The following is a 21,473-nucleotide window of genomic DNA, read 5'->3' on the forward strand; positions in this document are numbered from 1 at the left end:
CCGCCGGCACCGCAGCAATGGCGGCGCCCGCGTGAGCCCGACGCTGACCGCGGCTGCCGTGAGTGGGGACGGGAGCCGAGACTGGGGCACGGCCGGGGCGGGCCCGGCCGCCGCTCCCGTCGGCACCGCCGCACCCACGAGAGCCTCGCCGCCCCTGCCGGCGGGCTCGGCCCGGCGCAAAATGGCCCCGGGGGGCGGTCGGGGCCACGGCGGGGCGGGAAGAGGCGCGGGAGGGGGTTTGTACCGGGAAGTCCCGTCAGGGATCCGAGCACCGCAGCGACTACGGAGAGCGGCGGGCGCCCACAAGGACGGCGGGGATCAGATGTGGGGCACTGAGCGGTGGCATCGTGGCGCGGGCAGCTAAGCCGTGAGGCGGGCAGGGGCTTGCTCAGTGACCCCGAGAGCCTGAGCACGTTTCCTGTCGGGCCCTGTTAATGGTACTTGCACTTAAGACACTTCTCGGCCGTCTTCAGAAGAGGAGTGCGAGGCAGATTTGTCAGGCAAGCTACAAAGAAAGCCTGATATGCAGACAGTAATCAGAACTGCGGCAGAAAAGATCTCTGGTTGTTTAAAACAGGCCCGGGCCCACGGTGCCCTGTACTGTGGGGAGCTCGGTGGCAGGAGCACAGCCAGCGGAAATGTGAAGATGCAGGGTGAACATAAAGCAAGTTGCTTGCAGTGACTCATCCACACAGTAAGGAATCTACAGTCAGATTTACTTTGTTATGCAGGTACAGCTGGTGAAGCACGCAGGTTGTCTTGAGCAGGTTTAATGTTCAAACACTGCAAAGGAAAGGGATTACTCTGATTCTTTATGAAAATTGAAACTTCCCTGTTTAAGTCTGCTCTGATCACTGAAGCAAACATGATTTTCCCTATCCCTTCTTATCGGTGAGGCTGGTTGCTCCGGCTTTCCAGCCTAGTTGTTTTCTTTCTGCTCATTCACAAGAACTCTTTAAATGCAAGAAGAGAGCATGTAACTTGAAGAGTGGCCTGTGTTTCTTCTTTTAGAGCCAATTTTTTTGATGAATTGAAGTGCAGAAACAAATTTCAGAAATCCGTACTACAGTCTCAAAGACTGGAGTAATAGCAGGCTGCGACAGCAAGGTGGCACTGTTCCCCCGCCCAACTGTAGATCGTGCTAAACCTCTTGCATCAGGCTTAGGATTCAGCTGGCTTTTTGAAAGTTGGTTTTTCCAATGCATCGAGGCTTTCTGGACACGGCATGCACTGAAGCTGCACAGCCCAGCAGTAGCGTGGGTGTCATGAGCTCCCTCATTCCAGCAACAACTCCTCAGACCTGCACTTAAATCATCCAGTGTTAAACTGCAGCTACTCTTTGAGTCTAAGCTTTGACTCAAATTTGAACAGTAAACTGGTGTTTCATATCGTGCAGTAGCCTGTGTGAAGGGTTCTCTAACTTGACTGGGGTGTGGTAGAGAAAGATGAGTGCATGTTGAAAGATAACAAAATACTGCCTTTCTGCCTAGAGATTCTTGTGTTATTTAAGATGTGGCAAAATTGCTGCCCTCACTATCTTAATTATTTTAGTGCTGAAATATCCCAGATCAGCCAAATTCCATTAAACACAAAGTGCAAAGGAAAGTTATCTTAAACAAGCAGGGTACCAATTGTAAAGTTGTTGCATTTACTCCCCAAGGAAGAAAGGATTCTCATCAAGAGGGGGTGAGGAGGTTAGCCAAACTTAATGTGTTATTTTTTGTTAGATGAGTTTTAACTTAGACTACTGTAAATTGAATGAAAAAACATGGAGAAGGGAGATAAGGAGCTTTTGGGATTAAAAATAAAAATAAACCCCAAAGCCTTCATTACTATCTTACAGCTTTTTCTAAATAGTACTTTGCTGTTGCAGTTCTGAAATTAATGAAGTGTGCATAGATTATTGCTGAATGTATTTTACTTCAAAGCTGGTTATTCCCCAGAAGTCAGAGGCTTTGCATGTCTGCTATCACAGTACTTTCTAGACCACTTTTCGAATACAAACTTCTGGGTTTTGATTCAATGCCAGAGGAGCAAAATAACATCCTTACCTTTGCAGCTGTGACTACAACATAAAATCAAGCAGGAAGAAGAGCTGATGCTGGGGGTTGTTTTCACTACACTGAAGGCACCTTGAGATTTGGAGCTCACACAAAGAGATGGGCCCACTCACACCCTGTGGCTGTTAGAAGAGCACTTGGCTTTTCTTCTAGAGCTTTAGCCAGCACTGTATCTTCTCTGTTAAGCAGCCCAGCTTCCCCTGTGTGAGCAGTGCTGTCGCACAGCAGCTTCCTCCATTTGCATGTGCTGCCTTACTCAGGCTGCAGCACAGCCCTCGGAGCACGGTTTGGTAGCAGCCCAGCTTGTGGTTCTGGGAGTTAAGAGGAGGCTCTAGGCACAGTTCTGTAGGTTGGCTGCATCAGCTCTAGACAACTTCTGTGTGCAGGCTTCTCTGCTTGTTGTAACTCCCAGCTGTACAAGTGCCACTAAAAGAGAACTCAACAAGTGATGTGTGTGAATACCTGCCTTGAAATGCTTGCATATTCAAGCAAATGGGAGAGAAGTGGGGGAAGAAAGGCACTAGCTGGATTTTTCTATTTCTCTGTACTGCTGTTAGTGACTCAGTTTACAGTTTTGGGCTGTGGTTTTGCATAACCGAGGAGGTTGCAGAAAAAGGCTATAATACGTCTCAGTTTCTGGGAGGAGCAGTTAAATGACCATCAGGCTAATGTGGGAACTAACCTCTTGAAGATGCAGTTTTTACTTTTTTATACTCAGCATATTGTAAGGAATAGAAAGTTCTTGAGAGTATGCTTCTGAAAAGCTACCTGATACACAAGAATATTGGAATATGTTAGAAAAATTTCAAGTTACCTGTTCAGCATAGTTCAGTCTTTTCCCTGTTGTGAGCAACTTGAAAAAGCATTACCAGGTATTTTATTGTGACATTTGTCTTTTAGTATGTTATGAGGATCTTTTCTGGTATTAGAATGTTGTGACAGAACCCTTTAATCTGCTGTGGTGCAGTGGTGGATTTTTAACAACTGCACAGCAGTAATAGCAGTTGAATTTAACCACCCCAACCCCCTTCCTCCAGGGCAGAGTAATTAGCTTTTCTTGGTGTTTAAGTGTTTTCACTAAGTGTTTGCTTAGCATACCACCAGCTGGAATACATAGCCCCATTTCCAGAGCTCTCTGAAAGTACTCGACATATCTTCGGTACACAGTAGGTAATAGGGTCTTTGCCCTGCCTTTCTTACCCCTCCCTTCACCAAATAAAAAGTCAATCCTGCTATTAATTTGATCACTATAAACATAGTAAGCCCAATTATCCATTACATCAAAATGTATTCTGCCATCATGACATTAGACCTCTTATGGATCAAACTGGAGGCAAGTGAAGAGGGAATGTTTTCTTTTTTTCCTATTTGTAGCTGTATCTGCTTTGAAGATTGGCTTTGTAAGCTTCTCCCATTAACTAACAAAGAGATAGAAATCTTCCACATCCCTGTGTGCCTTCTCCAGATGTGGATTAAGTTCATTAATGGCAACAGTAATCTCCCAGACTGTCTGACAGGTGTTGATCTGTGCACCAGCAGTAGTGCAGATTCTCGCTTTGATGATGTGAAATGAGTGAGAGCCAAGAGCGTGGGTTTGAAGCAGATTGTTTCCATGTACTGCACTTTGACTTGAACATGAAGTTCAGAGGCTGCACCACCAGTGAATGCTCAACACTCTCCACAACTCAATGGTGGTAAAGTCTGTGAGGGCAGGCAAGGACTAACCTAAACCAACCACACACACAGAACCCATAGGGGGAACACAATCCTCAGCATCGGGTATTTTCATTTGCAGACTCATGCGTATTCCTGCTATAGACATAGCCAGCAATAATTATAAGAATCCAGTCTAGCATTAAAATAATTAAAATTGACATCTTGAACTCCTCCAGAAGGAAGACCCATAAGAAGTAGCAATATCCATAAGGAAATTAGATCCAACAGAAGTCTAAAACTGTCCCAAAAGACCTCTCACCACTCCTTTTCAGTCTTTTAGCAGTCTACAGGAGCCTCTGCAACTGGTTATGTGGTGTTGGTGAACACCAGAAACTGAAGGTGTAAACAGTGATACACCAAGATCTGGACTACTCAAAAAGACACGGTCATCTGAGCAACACTCATTTTGGTGTAACATGAGGGATCCATTGCCTGAGGCTGGGAAATGTATGTTGGGTACCTGGGAGGTAGGCTGAAATAAAAAGATAACTCAGAGTACAGAGGCATTTATGGATACAGATAGTTCAGTTTGGCAGGTTGTAAGTAAGTAGAAGGAATGCAAGTCTTGCCAGAGATAAAAATAATTAGATTTGTCCTGTCATGGCAGGAGAGAAGCATGAAAGAAGTTTTTTAACATTAAAACCAGGCACAGAAACAAAAGTTAAAACGTTAGAGAACTGCAAAAACCTGGTCTGGAAAGCATGTGAGATAAGAGTGATTATGATTCATTTGATAGGCTTAGAAAAATTCAGATACTTTCCATACAGGTGTGGTTTTACTAGAGATTGCTGCTGGGCTGCTATTCAGCCTGCTGGGAGAAAAAGTGTAAGCCAGTAGGGGAAATACAGACTTTGCCAGGTAAAGAGTCAAGGATAATTTAGATGGACACACAGTGAAGAAAACAAGCTGTGAAATACCTTACTTAACAGGAGGGTGTTTTTTCTTGAGGTCTAAAAATGAGGAATACTATTATCTTGAAAATCCTTCATGTCTTGTCTGCACGATACAGACATCACGAAGTCTTACATATAGCCTTGCTTACTCTGATTTCTGGTATAATTTTCTTCTGGCCCCTGCACAAAATTAAAACCTCTTCAAAATACATGGTTAGCATCCCTTCAGTGGCCTTGGTGGTACTGGTTGTCCAGTAAGTATCTTACTGATGAGCACTCTGAGGAAGGAAACACAGCCTACCTGTTTACAAAAGTGACACAGCACTGTTTTTGCATGACTTATCACACATTTAACTTCTAGTCAATAAAATCTTTAGGCTTGAATTTTTGCCTTGGCACCTTAATAGAATCTCTTCTTAGGATCCTGAAAGCAGCATCATGATGTAGTTCATACACCAACACATTTTGACTACTGAGTTTTAGATGGAAGAATGATGTTGCTTATTCCAGTAGGACTGGAAAACAACTGTCAGCACTTAGAATTACAATGTGAGCTGCATGTGAGTTATTAAGAGCTGCAGCTATCTAAGCTTAATCCTGGCATCCAGGAACATTTCCTTGGATTTTACCGGACAGATACACTTGTGGACACAGCTGTACAAGCACTGAGAGAGAAAACTACAAGCCTACGTGCTTCAGAGCCTGCAGTACATTTAAAAACATATAGCATGCTAGCACAAATGAAAGGGAGAGCTGCTATGTGCAACTTGATCATTACATTTGGTCTAGCAGTTGCATAGACACAAAACTGCTCTACAAGTGCTGTAGTACAACATTTCTACACGTAGCATGGTTAGAGAACCCACCTTAACAGGTGCTTTAGAATAAATAGTACTTCTAAGATTTCCTGTGCTGAATAGGAGTACATTAAGAAGATGGAAGCCATCACACACCACTTGGAAAAGGGTAATTAATAGCTTACCAAGAGCCCCATATACACCACATAACAGTCTTCAATCCTTGTCAGACATAAAAATATATCAAAATTTGAAGCCTAGAACATTTTCGCTTAGTCTCCTGTCTAAAGTAGTAGTAGGCTTCTGCTTTAAAATTACTCTTCTCAATACTAGAAGCTCACAGGTACCTCTTCTCAAATTTTGGCGCCTCTCCCTTACTACTCTTTTTAACCTTTCTTCTTTGAGTCTCACAGGTCCAAAGCTTTCAGTTGGATTAACTCTGCCTTACCCAGAAGTGGTGAGGAACTTGTTTCTCTGAATATTAATCTTATTAGGTATGAGGACTAATGCTTAAAAAAATAAGTTGCCTGAATTTCTGTTACTTTGAGAGTTTGGGGATTTTTTTGTTTGGTTTGGTTTGTTTTTGCAGTCAAAATTCCACAGGCTTCTGAGTAAATGAGTTAACTCCAGGGGTATACACTGTTAAACACAGGATGTTTGCTTCCCACGTTTATTACAAAATCTACAGTGATCTCCACAGAGCTTCCATTTAATTGGAGTTTTGCCACCAACATAAATAGGTAGCTCAAGTCCAAGTTCATTAACAGTATGGAAAGGTTTACTCCAAGTGTAGGATGTAGTAGAAAGATTAAAAGCTGAGCAGTTGCCTTTACATGGTGAGCATGCCTGAGCTTGATGAGGTTATTTCCTGAACCTAAACTATAAACAAGGAACCGGGCAAAGTTGCAGACCTGCATATGGGATGCATCTGCTGGAAATTATGACAAAAACTAACAATCTTCACCTCACTGAAGTCAGTGAAACATTTTCCATGTACATGATTTGAGCCAGGATTTTGCTGTGGGCACTTACACTTCAGTTTTGCAGGAGTTAATGCACATCACACAGTAAATACCTCTGAAAAATGTTTTAGTTCCTCTCCTTCCCAGTTCTCCCTTTTTCTTTAGGCTGAGTTTTAAATAGCTTTCCTAAACCTTTTCTGTCTCCATTCCCCTTTTTAAATCAGAAATTGACTAGATATCCTTTCAGCATTCTGCTTGAGCAACACCAATGCCATCACTTTTACACTGTATTAATCATTATGCACAATAGTATGATGTCTTCCATCAGAATTGCAAAGCAGTTAACATATATTAATTAAATACTGCGTCTCTGTGAGGCGTGTAAGTAATTAATTTTGTAAGCCAATGCCATTTAAAGGAGAGAGAAGGGTGGAATCTCATCTTAGTGAATAGTCTCTTACTCGTTTACAGTTATTTTCTTCCTGGGTGTCTAGACCTGAAGTAAGTTCCTTATGCAGCTTTTGTAATGGCATCAGTGACAGGCACATTTGTGAAGCTGGAATTCAAGATGTCTCTTGTATTTCCATGATGTGAAAGCATGTCCTTTCAAATTCATTGTCAAATGTAATTGTGCTAAATCAAGTCAGTAGAGAAGACAGGGGAAGAATGTGAGACTTATGCTCCAGCCCTGCCTTCACTTCTTTAGAACAGGTGTTCCTAAACTTTTGGTGTCCTATGTTTGCTTTTGTGCAGGTAGCAAAGGACTTCCTGGATGCTACAGGCTTCCCTTTCCCAGGCACATTTACTCTTTGCACCTGGAAATCATATTTAGGCAGATTTTGAGGGCTTCATAAATTTGTCTGGGCTTTCCAGATGTGTGGTAGTTGAAGAGAGCAGACTCTTCTGAGCTGGTTGCTGCATGCCTGGGAACTCTGGATGTCAGCACTGTGAGCACACACAGCAGTTACAGGACATGAAGCCCCTCACAGGAGCTGCTTTGTGTGCGTGCTGTGCTGTCCAGCCGTGCATATGAAGTGCAACACATCAGAAACAGCAGACTTGATGTAGGCATGGCTGTGCAGTCAGGCTCACTCTTTCACGGGGGAGCTACATAGTTATTTCCATATGAATTTTATGCATCTCCTAGTCTTGTGTGTTGCAGCTGCTGCATATATACAGTTTTTTCTACCCATGAGATCCTCTGTAGATCTATGGGATTTCTACCATTCTAGTTTGCACCCTGATATACACACTCCTCCAAAGAGCAGGACCCTTACTTGTTCTACTTCTGTCAATTCCCACTTCCCTTCTAATAACAAGTCCTTGCAATAAGACAGTTCTTCCATGAAACACCCTCAGACAATTTCAGTTCACACAGAAGAAAGACAATCCCCACTCCTTTTTCTCTTCTCAGGAGTCCTTGGTCTTGGTAATTCTGCTGCTTACCATGCCCTGGTTCTGACACATGTTGGATCTCTCCATTAGCCACTTTGACGTATTAGCCTGGAAGAAAAACAACAGGAAGGTGGGTAGGTTTCTCTGGCATAGTGAGGTAAATAGCTGACTAAATGGCAGATATGAGGTAAAGGATCAGCAAATTTGCTGTTGATACCAAGCTGTGAGGTGTGGAGGGAAGCCATGACACTTGGCAGGCTTGAGAGGTAAGCCTCTGTGAATGTCATGAAGTCCAACAAGGCCAAGTGCAAGGTGTTGCAGATGGGTTGGGGCAATCCCAAGCACAAATAGGCCAGGCAGAAAATATATTGAGAGCAACCCTGGGGAGAAGGAGTTGGGGGTGTTGGTGGACAAGAAGCTGGACATGACCCAGTGTGCACTTGCAGCCCAAAAATCCAACTGTGTCCTGAGCTACATCCAAAGCAGTGTGGCCAGCAGGGCCAGGGTGGAGATTCTGCCCCTCTGTTCTGTTCTCATGAGGCCCTATGTAAAATGCTTTGTCCAACATAAGAAGGACATGGACCTGTTAGAACAAATCCAGAGGAGGGCTATAAAGATGCTCAAAGGGCTGGAGTACCTCTCCTGTGACAACAGGCTGAGAGAGTTGGGGATGTTCTGCCTAGATAAAACTCCAGGGATACTTTAGAGCAGCTTTCCTGTACCTAAAGGGGACCTTTAAAAAGCTGGAGAGAGACTTTTTACAAGGGCCTGTGATGATAGGACAAAGGGGGATAGTTTTAAACTGAGAGGAGGTTTACATTAGATATTAGGAAGAAATTCTTTACTGTGAGTATGTTAAAAATTTGAACAGGTTGTCCAGAGAGATGCCCCATCTGTGAAAGTATTCAAGCCCAGATTGGATGGGGCTTGAGCATCCTGATCTAGTGGGTAGCATCCCTGGCCATGGCAGGGGGGTTGGAACTAGGTGATCTTTGAAGTCCCTTCCAACCCAAATGACTTCTGTGATTCTATGGTCAGGGAAGTACTGAGATGGTGCAAGTGCAGCTGAGAGAATGGCAAAGAGATTGAGAGACCTGACCTCTCACTTCTGCAAATGACTTGATAGATCAGCTTAGCTGCCTATGAAGTGGTAATTTGGTTTGTTTCTTTTACAGAACAGAGGTCCTACATTGACTCTTTTTCTCTTCTCCTTGGAAATACCATTCAGTCTGGGAAAATTTGGGTGGATTCAGTTTTTCATCACATCACCACATTAGAATAATATATTTGGAAGGGTTATCAAGGATTTTCTACATTGCTTTCCTACAGGCATTTGTATATAAACTTTCTTCCATATGTTTCAGTGGCCTTACACCAGTTGGGTTGTTTTTCACTGCTATTCATATATTGGATGCTAAAACCATTGCTATAATCGTGTCCATAAACCTTTATGATTTTTAAACATGCTTCTACTGATTCTATGTTATCCTCAAAAATTCTTTGAATCCATTATCTTGCTCTGTTGAATTAGTTCAAAATTTTACCTAAATACACTTCCCATGTTTTGTGGAAGCTGCTTTGAAATTAAACAGAAATTTGAGAAGCTTCTGTTGGCTGCCTCAGAGTGTCAAGCACATTAAAAATTCCTCCCAACCCCCTAGAAAATTAAGAGCTAAAGAAATAATTTATTTTTCTCCCCCTACTTCTAGCTAGATTTGAACTAGAACATAAATTCACACTATGATGAAATTCTGGTTTTTCCTTCAGTATTGTTTGGGAAATGATGGAAGACTTCAGTGCATTAATAAAGCAGTTTAGACACCTGTCTGTCACAGTGGTGGAGCTCAGAAGATCAAAAGAACATTCTCATCTGCTTGACACACACACACCCAGTGTTTGTTCATTAATGGCATACTTTTAGTGTAGCTTATAACTGTACACATTGTACAACAACGCGTTGCCATGAAGTTCCCTGTCCCTACGGAACAGAAGGACCAGAAAAAAAAGTGGTTGATTAAAGCATTCTCAGCATCTGAGAACATCCCTAACACTGACGCATTTTACTATGAACTTAGAAAGGGTGGGAAGAATAACTGCTCACCACCATCTCCATTTGAAGGTATTGTTCAGAATAAATCCCTGGTAGAATAATCCTTGATAAGAGGCGTTCTAGCTTTCAGAAGTCATGCTCTCAAAGCATACACAGTGGGGAGATGTTGTAGTATCAGTGCTCCATAAAATATGCACAAATTGATTTGGGATTGTCCATCTGTTTTGGTGACAGAAAGTTAATGGCGGCTTCACCAGGGTATGCTTGGTGGGCTGCAGTGGTCTGGATAGCTCAGTCCTGCTCAGCACAGCCTGTCCGAGTTCCCAAGCAGCTCCCAGGCGCAGGCAACCTCAGCAAGCTCAAGTGATATCAGCTCTTATTGATTATCAGCTCATTTGTGGTTTCAGCTCTTTAGCTTGCTAGGTGCCACAGCAGACACAGGGAGAGAGAGGAGAAGGCCATGTGAGGTTCCAAAGAAATTCTTTATTGGAGTCTTCCACGAAGGTTCTCAGTGACAGCTCTTCTACTGAACTGGACAGAAGTAGCTGTTTATATAGGGTACAGGGGTTTTGGAAATTGTCCAATAGTAAGGGTCAAGGGAAAGTGACCTATAGTATTACAGAGGGATAAGCAAGGGTCTGAAGGTGGAAGAGGGGCTTCTAAGGCCCAGTCATGCTGACTTGGCATCTCCTATCTTAGGCTTCTGGCCTCCAAGGAAGCCTTGCAGGCCCTGGGCCTGCTACAGAAAGTGAAGGTCTAGATATGTGAGTCTTAAACCAAATATGACCTATTTTAGGTTCTGAAGTAAAAGAGAGTTTGTCCTTCCCTGACAGAGACAAGATCCATTGTGTTTTTCCTGATACTCATTCCATAGAGTCTCTAAAGACCCAAACTTCACTGAAAAGCAAAAAGCCCATGGGGGGAGAGTGGAGGGGTTGTAACTAGACAACCTTTAAGGTCCCTTTCAATGCAGACCATTCCATTTTTCTATGATTTGCTTACTGGTTTTGCAATTTTAGAAAATATATTTTCTCACCTCTAGTTTAGGAAAACCCCAGTTATAATGAGGTTAGCTGGGTGGATTCCAGATCACACTCATTCCTTGCATGATAGCTTTGACTTGATGGCAGAGTACCAGAAAGGAATCTGACCCTTTCTCTCCATGAAAGTGAAAGTGCTAGGCGGGCATTTCAGCACGCAGGGTAACGTGCCGGTGTATCGTACACAGATAATCCTCTTTCTGCTTTGCTGATTGTAACCTGCTTAGTCTTACATGAAATGTATTCATCGTCTTTTCCTGAGCCTGATCCAAAGCCTGTTGAAGTCAGTGGAAAGAGTCCAGATATTTTTTCAGTAGTTTTGGAGCTGAGTCTATATGAACAGCTGGTCTAGCGCTGAGTCTTGTAGTTGAAAGACAAGGAAAATAAGCAGCACCAAGCCACATTGAACCTGATGCTGTATTAAATATATAAATGAAAGTAATGTGAAACTTGTAAAACCAGACTGGACAAAACACTCTGAAACATGCTGCAGGGAACAGTCTAGTGCTAGCGGGGGAATAAGTTAGCTATTTAATGATTTCTTTTCCATAGCTTTTACTTTTCCACATATTCTGTAATGTAACAGTACTTTTTTCTCCTTGGGCAAATAGCTGTCCAACAGCAGCACTGGAACGAGAACATATGTAGAGTTTGCTTTTATCTTACATTACAAAAGAAGTATGAATACCTTGTGTTATTCCAAGTATAAAATTACAGGTGTCAAATCATTTGGTGCTTTAAATCCTGTGCCAGAAAAGTAATCCAGTAAAAATAGCTGTGTCCTGTCAAAGCTGAGCAGTTAGTATTGTTATTACAGTTTCTTGCATGGCTCCAAAAGTGTAAGACGGCAAAAACAGGTGTAAGAGACCAGCAAGAAACTTGCCTGGAATCACCCAGAGCATAGAAAGACAGGAGGATAGAAACGAGGTAAACCTAATGACCCAAAGTGAGATTCTGCCTGGTCTGATTTACAGTTGGTTTGTACCTTAAAAATGCTGTTAAACAAAAGCTGGTTAACATCTTAGGGGCTGATTCTTACCCAGATATCTCAAAGAGTTAAATTAAAGAGTAATTTGTGCTGGGTTCTGGGTGAGTATGTGGTTGATCCTCTGTCCTAAGGAGTGTACCATGTAAAAAGTAGAAGAGTATTTAGCTGGAAAGGTTGAAGAATTTTATCATCTCCACATTACAGGTGAGAGTGCAAAACAGGGGTGAAGAAGTTTTGGCTGCGTTAAACAGTCGGGGTCTGAGTTGTGTGTGAACCCCAAAGTTCTGTCAAGTGCTTTGCAAACAAAGCTATCCATACCTAACTGTGGTATGGATATGAAGTTGTGAATGAATGTATGTGGTGAAGTTTCCTGTGGACCTGAAATAAAATAGGAGATACAAGAACAGGTCATAGCAGAGCTATGGGTTTTGTTATGTGAATTTCTCCTCAAAAGATTGTGAAGAGCCAGACACACTTTATGCAGCTTCTGGAATTTAGGTTAATACTTTTGTTGTCCATTCCACAGAAGCCAGGATGGAAGAAAATGTATATAGTAGGTTATGTCTACTAGGGGGCAGAAGAATCACTGCATTTAATGCTCTTTTTCAGGTCTTCAGAGCTACAGTGAAACCTACAGCTACATCTACAGTGGACAGAGCCTGATTTGCTAAATTGGGAACATACTGCTTCAGTCAGTGTGGATGTTAGGAAGCTAATTAAAGGACATAGCAGCTGACAAGTGAATCTTCAATCCCTGTCAAATCCTTTAAGTTTATGACAAGTGTGAAGTAGTTCATATAGAAAAGAAATTTTTACTCCTGAATTCACATGTTTCCAGATGAGATGTGTTTATTTTCATGGTAATGATCAGAACACATTTGACTTAATATTTTTAGGATTAATTCTGTCTGCTTTATAAATCAGTCCCCAAATTCCAGCTCTCTTCCCCTACTTCTTGAAAACCGTGGGAGTCATATTAGTTGTCCACACTGGTATTTTAAGTAATTGGCATGAAGGGTGTGTCAGGCTGCATAGTATGCTGCTGAACAGCAGACCAAATCCTCACTGCTTAGAGGCTGCAGTTGTCCTGAAAGGTCAGAAGCACCAAGGACATGTAGTGTACCAAAACTTGCCTGTCCTGAGATAGTGAGGAACAGTCACATGTGTTGATTTACAGAAAAACTTTGTTTGGTTCTTTTTTTTTTTCCTTTGCAAACCACATGCTCTTGCTGAAGAAAAATATCTCATGCTGCAATGATTAAATCCATTTTAGGTTCATTTCCATTAATCTGTGAAAAGACTGTGCCAAAACCCAGAATCAGCTATGAAGGATAAATTGTGGGGTTTTTTTAATTTCTGAAAAAAATCAGTAGTAAGTTGTCAGTTAGTACATCAAAGGATGCATCTAGTGTACCTCGGTATGCTGTAACGTGAGCTATTTGTTCAAAAGTTAGCTCTAGTTAACTAACATGACTATTCATTCTAAAATAAGCACTCAGGCAGTGTTTGCTCCCAGGCAAATACTTGTTCTGCTACAGTTCCTTCTCAGCTCAGCTGCCTCTGATCCCCTTTGCAAGTGCTGAAGTTGTTCGCCTTTGTAGTCATGAGAGTTAATTACCACTCATTTTGTTCACTTTTCTGCATGGCCAAAAGCTTTTATGTCTTTTACATGATTTGGGAGTGGAAAGACTTGCCTGCATTAAGGGACTGTTTCTTATGCAATATGTGATTAATAGTTGCCAAGAAGTGGTCTGCCACATGTGTGCTGGCAGGTTGGTGGCTGTGCAGCTGCACTGATGATTGCATGGCTGGGCTGGGTAAGCACAGTGCATCTGATGGTGGAGATAGGCTCCAGGGCCCCGCAGGAGATCGAGGTTAGGTCAACTGGGCCACCTGGGCTGTGGTGGCTAGATGTGGCAGCTGGGGGCAGATGGGATGGATCTGCTGGGGTTGAAGCCTGGACATGTGGAAGAGCATCTAGGAGCTATGGGATGGGGCAGTCAGTAAGGAGCAGAGGAAGAAGTTAATAGCAGGCTAAAGTAAGTAATGTAGCAGTCAGCTGTGCACAGCATGGCCCTTTGGTATTGGACTGGACTCCCTTAGTTTTGGTAGTGTTTGTGTAGTAGGAGAGGAGTGTGTATTATTGTTTAGCTTTCATATCAGTGCAAGAAAACTAGGTTTATCTTCCAGCTCAAAAGCATTGTCCCCACAGAAATGGATATTCAAACACACTGCTCTGCAGTAGCCGGAAGCTCAGGAGAGACTGCATACTTTTAGTATCTCTAAGCTCTGGAGCTTTTTCCTTGAATTATGTTTTTCCTTTTCAGCTAAATAAACCATAGCAAAAAGCCTTTCACTGTGTGCTAAGATAGTCTCAAGTGCTCTTGTTTCCAAGGGTGACTTTAGTGGGGGCAGCGCTGCAGTCTCAGAACAGAACTCTTACGTGTCCCAGTTACAGAATTACTTCCCGTGCTGCTGACAGCTTGATTTGTGAAAGAAAAAAGAATAGCAAAACAAAACTCAACCCACAGCCTGTGCAAGAGAGAAAAACACAGACTTGCTGTGCTTTAGGGAAAGTGTCAGACACAAACATTTCAAAGGAGGAAAGCTTCTAGTCTTAATGTACATGATAAAAATCCTTTTACAAGGGTAAGTCACATAACTGTAACTATTTTTAAGGTTTTAAAGTTTCCTGTTTAATACCTATGGGATAAGTCTGTGCAGCTAGCTGGAGGCCAATTTTAACCTTGGACTATTGAAATCTGTTGACCTGTGGTTTGGTACAGAGCTGGCCATTGTTGTTTTTTTCCTGCTTTGAAATAAGGGATAGCTGGGAAACTTCTGGTACTGCCACCCCCCAGAACAAAAAAAATCCACGTCTGACTGTGTGCTAGACCTGCTTTACTTAGCTGCCAAGTGTTGCAGAGTAGCCAGATACTGAAAATGCTGCTAATTGAGCAGATATATCAGACTTAGAAACTCATCATTATGTGTTTATCCTGAGTCTGGTAGATACTAAGAGGAGTTTAAGTGCATGTATAATTCCAGAGCTGTTTAGTTCTGGTTTAAGACTAAGCAGTAGCTGTAGAAAAAGACAGAACTGAAGTGTTCTGCAGTTGAACAAGCAATTTTATTTCTAAAGCAAAATCTTGTGCATTACAGGGCTCATGATTCAGAAATCTGGTAAAATGCTGAAGGAAGCTGTGTCTTGATTTGCAGCTTACAAAAACAGGATTTTGCTAATAAATGTGTTCTTCAGAATTACAGACAAGCAAATTCTTAAATGTGGAGGTCATGGCTTTGTCTTGAACAGTAGCCTCCTATGATTACTGCTTACTGTATTTTTATGATAGGTGACACAGCTTCTTCCTGGATACTTAGTTATTGTCACCATTAAATGGAGAAGAGGAATTGGGATGACCTACTCTGGAAGGGGTAAAGCAAACAGGAAAGTACTGCCGTTGGTGAAACAAACTTGGTCTAAGTACATTCTCTAGTTTAGTGTGAGTTATCAATCATCATCTGCTCTCTTCTTCCTCCTCTGTCTTTCCCTGAGTTGTATTATAAAGCAGTGCTGTGACTGGAATCAGGGGTGCACTATCTGGGAGTGGTCCTGAAAGAAGAAAGGGATAGGGACTGTGGGTAGGAGCTGAGCCAAGGCACGGAGAGACAAGCAGAGCCTAGTTTGCAAGAACTGCTTGAGTCAAGTGCTGCCTCTTAAAAATAGCTCTGGAAGGATGTATCCAGCCATGGACACCATGCAAGCCATGCATTAGTCCAGCAACTTCCTTGGTGACTGTTCTGTGCACTGGCTGTTCCACCTCTCAAACCTGGGGTTGACCCTGCTGCTTCCTCCTAATGCAGGCTTTGGTCCCAGACTGTGCATTCCTCTCCCTCTCATTGCCCCATCCCCAGATGTTCACAGTTGCTCACAGTGCACAATGTTTCCTCAAGTAGCCAAATACACAGTTTTGAGGATGCACTTCTAGCATGTGCTGAGCTCAGAAATCTGTCTTCACCAATTTAATTTCCTTATAAGAACGTGTCAGAAATGTTTTCTTCTCTTAGCATGTCTGTATACACATGTATGTTCATCTGTGTATCTGTGTGTATATCCCATTATTAACAGTGCAAACATCAGGGATGAAATGGACTAAAATTTCCATGCTGTCTGCCCAAACAGCACACTGGCTGCAAAAGAATGCTCAGATGTTTATAATAGCTAGACTGAATGATGAGGATGAGGATGAGGATGAGGATGAGGATGATGATATCTCTCAACTGCAAACTTTTCTGAAACTCAGAAATGCTTGCTGTGTGATATGCCATCTTTTCAAATTTGTGATTCCAGTTTTCTACTCTGTTAGAGCACCATGTAGATTGAGCAAAACAAAGTTAGGGGTATGACAAAATATTTTGATATCTTGTCCTAATTCAAGAGAGAGTTTCTCACCTCTCCGTGGGAGAGAGCTGATTGGCAGCCTGGGCTGAAGCTGCAGCAATCCCAGTTTTGGTGACAGTAGCTGTGTCATTGGTTTTGTTCTTCCACTGGACCACAGGATGAAAGCAGAACCAGGAGTGGAATTAAGGTGGCAAATCTGTAGCTTGAAGAATATAAATTCAATTATAGTATTGGCTATGCTATTAGCCAAGTTCAGCCAATTGTATTTATGTGGAGCAACACCCAGAGCCTGCTGGAGCCAATGGGAGTTTTGCCATCAGTGTCCCCAGTGAGTAAGATTTTGCTTATTGTTTAAATTAGCTGTATCTTCATGGGAGCGTATGGGAGCAAATGCAAAGGTCTTGAATTGAAGAAGTCAGTAAGCAGCTTTAAACATTTATTTTGTTACACAGGTAAAAGCTGAGACAGCAAAACCCATCTGCTAAGCCTTCAACACATCTCTATAAAATCTGTGTTAGGGTAAGAGGATTCTTTTCTATTTTATTTATGGCTTTGGCTGCCTGAATGAGTGCATCTGGAGCTCAGATGTCTGATGCCCTTATTGTAAATTAGTTAACTTGAAAAACTGAACACACTGTCAGATCTTTGCTGTGGAAATGCCAGGCTCTGTATAGGAGGTGCTTTTGTGTGTGCATATGTTTTTTTATGTGAAAAGGCTCTTGAATTTTATGCATAAACACTATTCTCTGTCTCTCTTTTTTTTTTTTCCCTCCATCTTTTGGTTACAGACTGTGGACTAGCATTGAATATTCAGAGAAATCTCCCCAGGGAGATTAGGGACATGGACAGATTTTAAACAGAGCCCTAATGCATGGACACGAAAGGACAAACATTCTAGTAGGAATACTTGTGCAAATTCCCTGCTTTGGGGTCAAAATGCATTAAACAGCTGCTTGCATGCTAGAGATGCTTTAAAAATCTATACAGACCAGAAATTATAAAATTTACAAATAGAGATGATGTTCAATGAGAGTAGAAGGACTTTGGTGATGCCTTTTGCTATAAATCATACAACAGTGTATATAGCAGTCCTAGAGAGAAGTGCATTTATAAATCCCTTTCTGCAGGGCTTAGAATCCCAGATTGTCCTGAAACTTACTTCTGGCAGGATTTGTCCTTATCCTTCCATGTCCTGGAGGGCTATGGGAACTGAGACTTAACAGCAGTAGGAATTAGATGCCTTGACATGAATAAACTGCTGTTATCATCAGTTACTCTGATTACACTATTGTGGAAGATAGCTTATTGCTATATTCAATAAATCTACATTAAAAGAAATTGAATGAAGCCATTGCACAAACAAACAGTACATCTATTTGGGGCTTTTGTGCAGTATCTAAACTCAGGTAGAGTCCAGCTGTAAAAACTGGCAACTTGGATGGGTCAGCATCTGAAACTAGAATGCATTACAGAAACATGGTAATATCAAATCTGCAGTGTGGCTTTAATTGCCACACAGGTAGTATTTATCATATTGCTATGTGCATATTTAAGAATAAATGCAATTAAAAAGAAATTAATTCTGAAATAAATGTATTGCCTTACTGTTGCTGCACATTTGCTTTATGGGTCCTTCAGCCCGACTCCACATTACTTCTGAGCCCAATCCTCTGAAATGGAAACAGGTGTGTTATTTGCAATATAGAAGTGCAGCAGCATTTATATAATACTGAGATCGTTCAAGTTCCCATTATAGATGACATTTTATTATGTGTACATTTCATAAGGCCCATTGCCTCTACTGCCACTGTCTCATGTTATAGTAATCCCTAAAAAAGCTGCCACTAAATTGAGGCCCTTTGTTTTACATGCTGCATGCTTGCAGCTGCTGCATGCATTTGGCAGGTTCAAAGTCCATATTTCTTAAGTTCCATCTTAGTTTGGGGCAAAACAACAGGTCTTCAGTGTGGTGCCCTGCAGACTGCACTCTGCAGCCTGCAGCTTTTTATTGCTGCCTGCTTCCTGACTGTCCCCATAGCTTCTTCTTTGGCTCCTCTTTGCTTTCTGTTGGTTCAGATATTTTTTTCCAACCTCACAGCTTTTTTCTGGCCTACCACTCCTAATTGTGCTCTTTAAACCATTCCTTGGAGACATCTTCTCTGCACTGAAAGCAGCTCCCAAGCTTATTCTGCAAGCCAGTTTTGAGGACTGTGTTGGGTGTATGTATCCCATTTGCCTCTTGGAAGACAGCAGTCAAGTCCCACTCTGCAGCTATAAGAAATAGAAAGAACTGCAGCTGCTGTACATGTGAGATATAATTTTGGATTGTTTCAGAATGAGGTGGCCTCTCTAACCTTAGCCTTGCTCTCAGAAATGCCTGTGGTGTAACCACATGCAACAGTTTGTGTTTTGGATGTTAAAGGCCACAGTTCTCTGCGACAACACAACTGCTGTTGGCATAAATGGCAGGATTTCGTATCTGCACTCGTACATGGCCACTAAAGTTAACCAGCCCCCAAGGCAAGTCAGACCCCTCTCCACAGGCTCGTCCTTGCTCAAATAAACACTCTGAGCCCCTGAGACGGCACTTCTGGCATTTACATGGGTGCCCTTACATACCCCTGCTTTTCATCCCTAAAACGTACAGGTGTTTCTTAAATGAGTCTTGTGTTACTTCTGCCAGGCTTGGCTGTTTCACAGAAGTGCTTGAAGAAAACAAAATGCTAAAACCGGGAACGTTTTTGTGAGCTTGTGGTACATACTTTTCCACAGCAGGCCGGATGCACCGTGCAGCCGGCTTGGATTCTGCTGCTGCCCTGTGGGGGCTGCTCCCCCTCAGTTATGTGCTACATGACTGAGGGGTTCAAAGGGAGGCGGGGAGGAACCCGCAAAAGCAGGACTAGGGAGTGAAATGAAGCCGCTTTCCGTCGTGCTCTTCCACGCGGAGGGGAAGGTGGATGGCGCCTGTGTCCAGAAGGTGGCAGCGGCAGCCCGAGCCTGCCGGCCGCCCTTGCGCGTCCGGCCCAGACGGGCGGGCACCGCCGCCCCGCTTGGAAACACCCTCGCTAATCCGGGGTCTCGGCCTCCTTAAAGGCTCTCAGCCCTTTCAGCTTGTAACTAAGCCGGTGCTCTCATTGCCTGGCTGCAGGCCTCTGAGCCCACGGGTGACAGGCTTGGGGAGTGACCAGCCATCGGTGCGACTGGGATCTTGGGGCTTGGAATAAGCAGCTAAGTGGTGGCAGGAGCTGAAGCTCTAAGCTGCTGGATCTTTACCTCCTCATTACAAAATTAGTTAAAAAAAAAAAAAAAAAAAAAAAAGCAGCCCTGCATGGTGTTTCCAGAGAGGTTTTTCTCCACTTCAACAATAAAACTGTCTTGCAACAGATGTGTTATTACACGTGCTGGCTACCATTTCTCAGGTGTCACAACTCTAAATACTAGAAGAGACGATATTTTATTTTCTCTGTTTTGGGGAAATCTCTGAATGTGAAAGGTAGACCTGGAGCAGGGTTTTTGCACTATGATCTGACACCTTCAGCCAAACCATGAGGTGAGGAGATGCCTTGGTGTTGGAGGGCTCTCAGCTCGGCATCCCTGGCTAGTGAAGCTGTTCTGCTACGAAGGAGACTAGATAAAATTTTCATGCATGCTTGAGGAGTCAGACGAGTTAGGCTTTTCTGCGAAAGTGATTCTGATTATTATGCTTCTTTTCTTGAGATGGAAGATAGCTTTCTTAATTTAGGCAATGGTGTTCCATCCTCAGAAACCACACAGTTCCATGTGAAATTTTGGAGCTATCTTGCTCTCCATGTTGGTAAGTCGATTCCCATTTTCCCTTACTAGCATTATTGCTTTTGGTTACAAAATTAAAGAAACCCAACATATTTTCTTCCCTCTTCCCTTCACCCTGTCTCACCTCAGCAGGAGCCCAAACCAGTCTCCTGTGCCTACCACTTGGAGCCAACTGCTGTGGTAGGAAGGAGAAGGCAGGCACCAAGCCAGCTACTGGTTGCGGTGCCTGTGCCAGCCCTCATCTTCCAGCCACTGCCCTCTGCTCCCTCCGTGGCAGCAATCCAGTTGTGAACATTTAGCAGGCAGGAGCAGATAATTGAGAGAAAATAGTGGTCTGCCTACTGAATATGCTGGTCACTTTTGCAAAAAAACCCAACAAAACGACACCCAAAATATCCCCAAACTTCCAAAGTCGTCTTCTGTGCAGGTCCTTAAGCGCTATTAGTTTTCATCTAGTGGCATGAGATTGAAAAACTGTCTGGAATAAACTCCTCATATCTGGGCACAGTGTGTTACTGTGTACCTTCACTTTAACAGTGTCCTGAAAAGACCCTTTTTCTTCAGAGGTATAAACTGAGTAGCTAGAAGTACAGGTAATAGGGTCCATTTAAATTTTAAAAAGGTTTTACCTCTAGGGAGAAAATGTGTAGGTTGAAAATAAGGAGCAGAGGAGAAATTATTTCAAGTTTCACAATCGACATTGTGCTGGAACAGCTTGCTTTTTCCCAGGTGCTTATCTACTGTTGATGGCTTTTGGCATTCTGCATATTCAGGAAGGCAGAATATGCAGCTGGACAAGAGGGCTGCATACAGAGAAAACATTTTTGACCTTGCAGCAGCTTCAGATGTTGCAGTTCCTTCTTATTGCTTCCCATGTTCTTTGTTTCTTATATAGTTTCCCTGTTTACCGTAGTTTATGGATTGGGACTCATGTTTTTTTTGTTGTTGTTGGGGGTTTTTTTGGGTTTTTTTGGTTTGTTTGTTTGTTGGTTTGGGGTTTTTTTGTGGTTTGGTGTTTTTTTGTTGTTTTTTTTTTTTTTTTTTTGTTGGTTGGGTTTTTTTGGGTTTGTTTTTTTTTTTTTTTAATTCATTTTGTTAGTTTACACAGCTTCTGATAGATTCTTTATCACGTGCTCCCTTCAAGGCAAACTGCAGGGCTGCTTCCTTTTTGTAGCAGCTGTGCTGGAGGACTGCTGATGAGGAACAAAATGGGAGCTACTGAGCAGTCATTTGAAGGCTGGCTATTAAAAAGAAAAAAGCTAGCTAATTAGAGCTTAAAGGAAGAGTCAACACTTTGTGCAAAAACACCAGAAGGTAGGCCCTCCAAATCCCATACACTCCCTGTAAATAGCTATAATTAACCCCACAGTATTCAATT

The 21,473-nt window shown here is 42.7% G+C and overlaps 2 long non-coding RNA genes across 3 annotated transcripts; one reads left to right on the forward strand and one right to left on the reverse strand.

The window, feature by feature from the left end:
- LOC135300366 (uncharacterized) lies at positions 1-12,501 on the forward strand. The gene is made up of 3 exons (XR_010362255.1): positions 1-58; positions 7,843-7,953; positions 8,999-12,501. It is a non-coding gene; the product is annotated as an uncharacterized LOC135300366 (long non-coding RNA).
- On the reverse strand, positions 2,350-19,450 carry LOC135300359 (uncharacterized). Of its 2 annotated transcripts, XR_010362252.1 has the most exons (4): positions 19,066-19,450; positions 17,909-17,973; positions 16,355-16,499; positions 2,350-7,931 (listed from the first exon to the last, which is right to left on the reverse strand). It is a non-coding gene; the product is annotated as an uncharacterized LOC135300359 (long non-coding RNA). The 2 variants fall into 2 exon arrangements; XR_010362251.1 differs by having other exon boundaries at positions 17,909-19,450.
- Positions 19,451-21,473: the final 2,023 nt, after the last annotated feature.

The sequence above is a fragment of the Passer domesticus genome, chromosome 1 (assembly GCF_036417665.1).
Source record: "Passer domesticus isolate bPasDom1 chromosome 1, bPasDom1.hap1, whole genome shotgun sequence".
Classification (NCBI taxonomy): Eukaryota; Metazoa; Chordata; class Aves; order Passeriformes; family Passeridae; genus Passer; species Passer domesticus.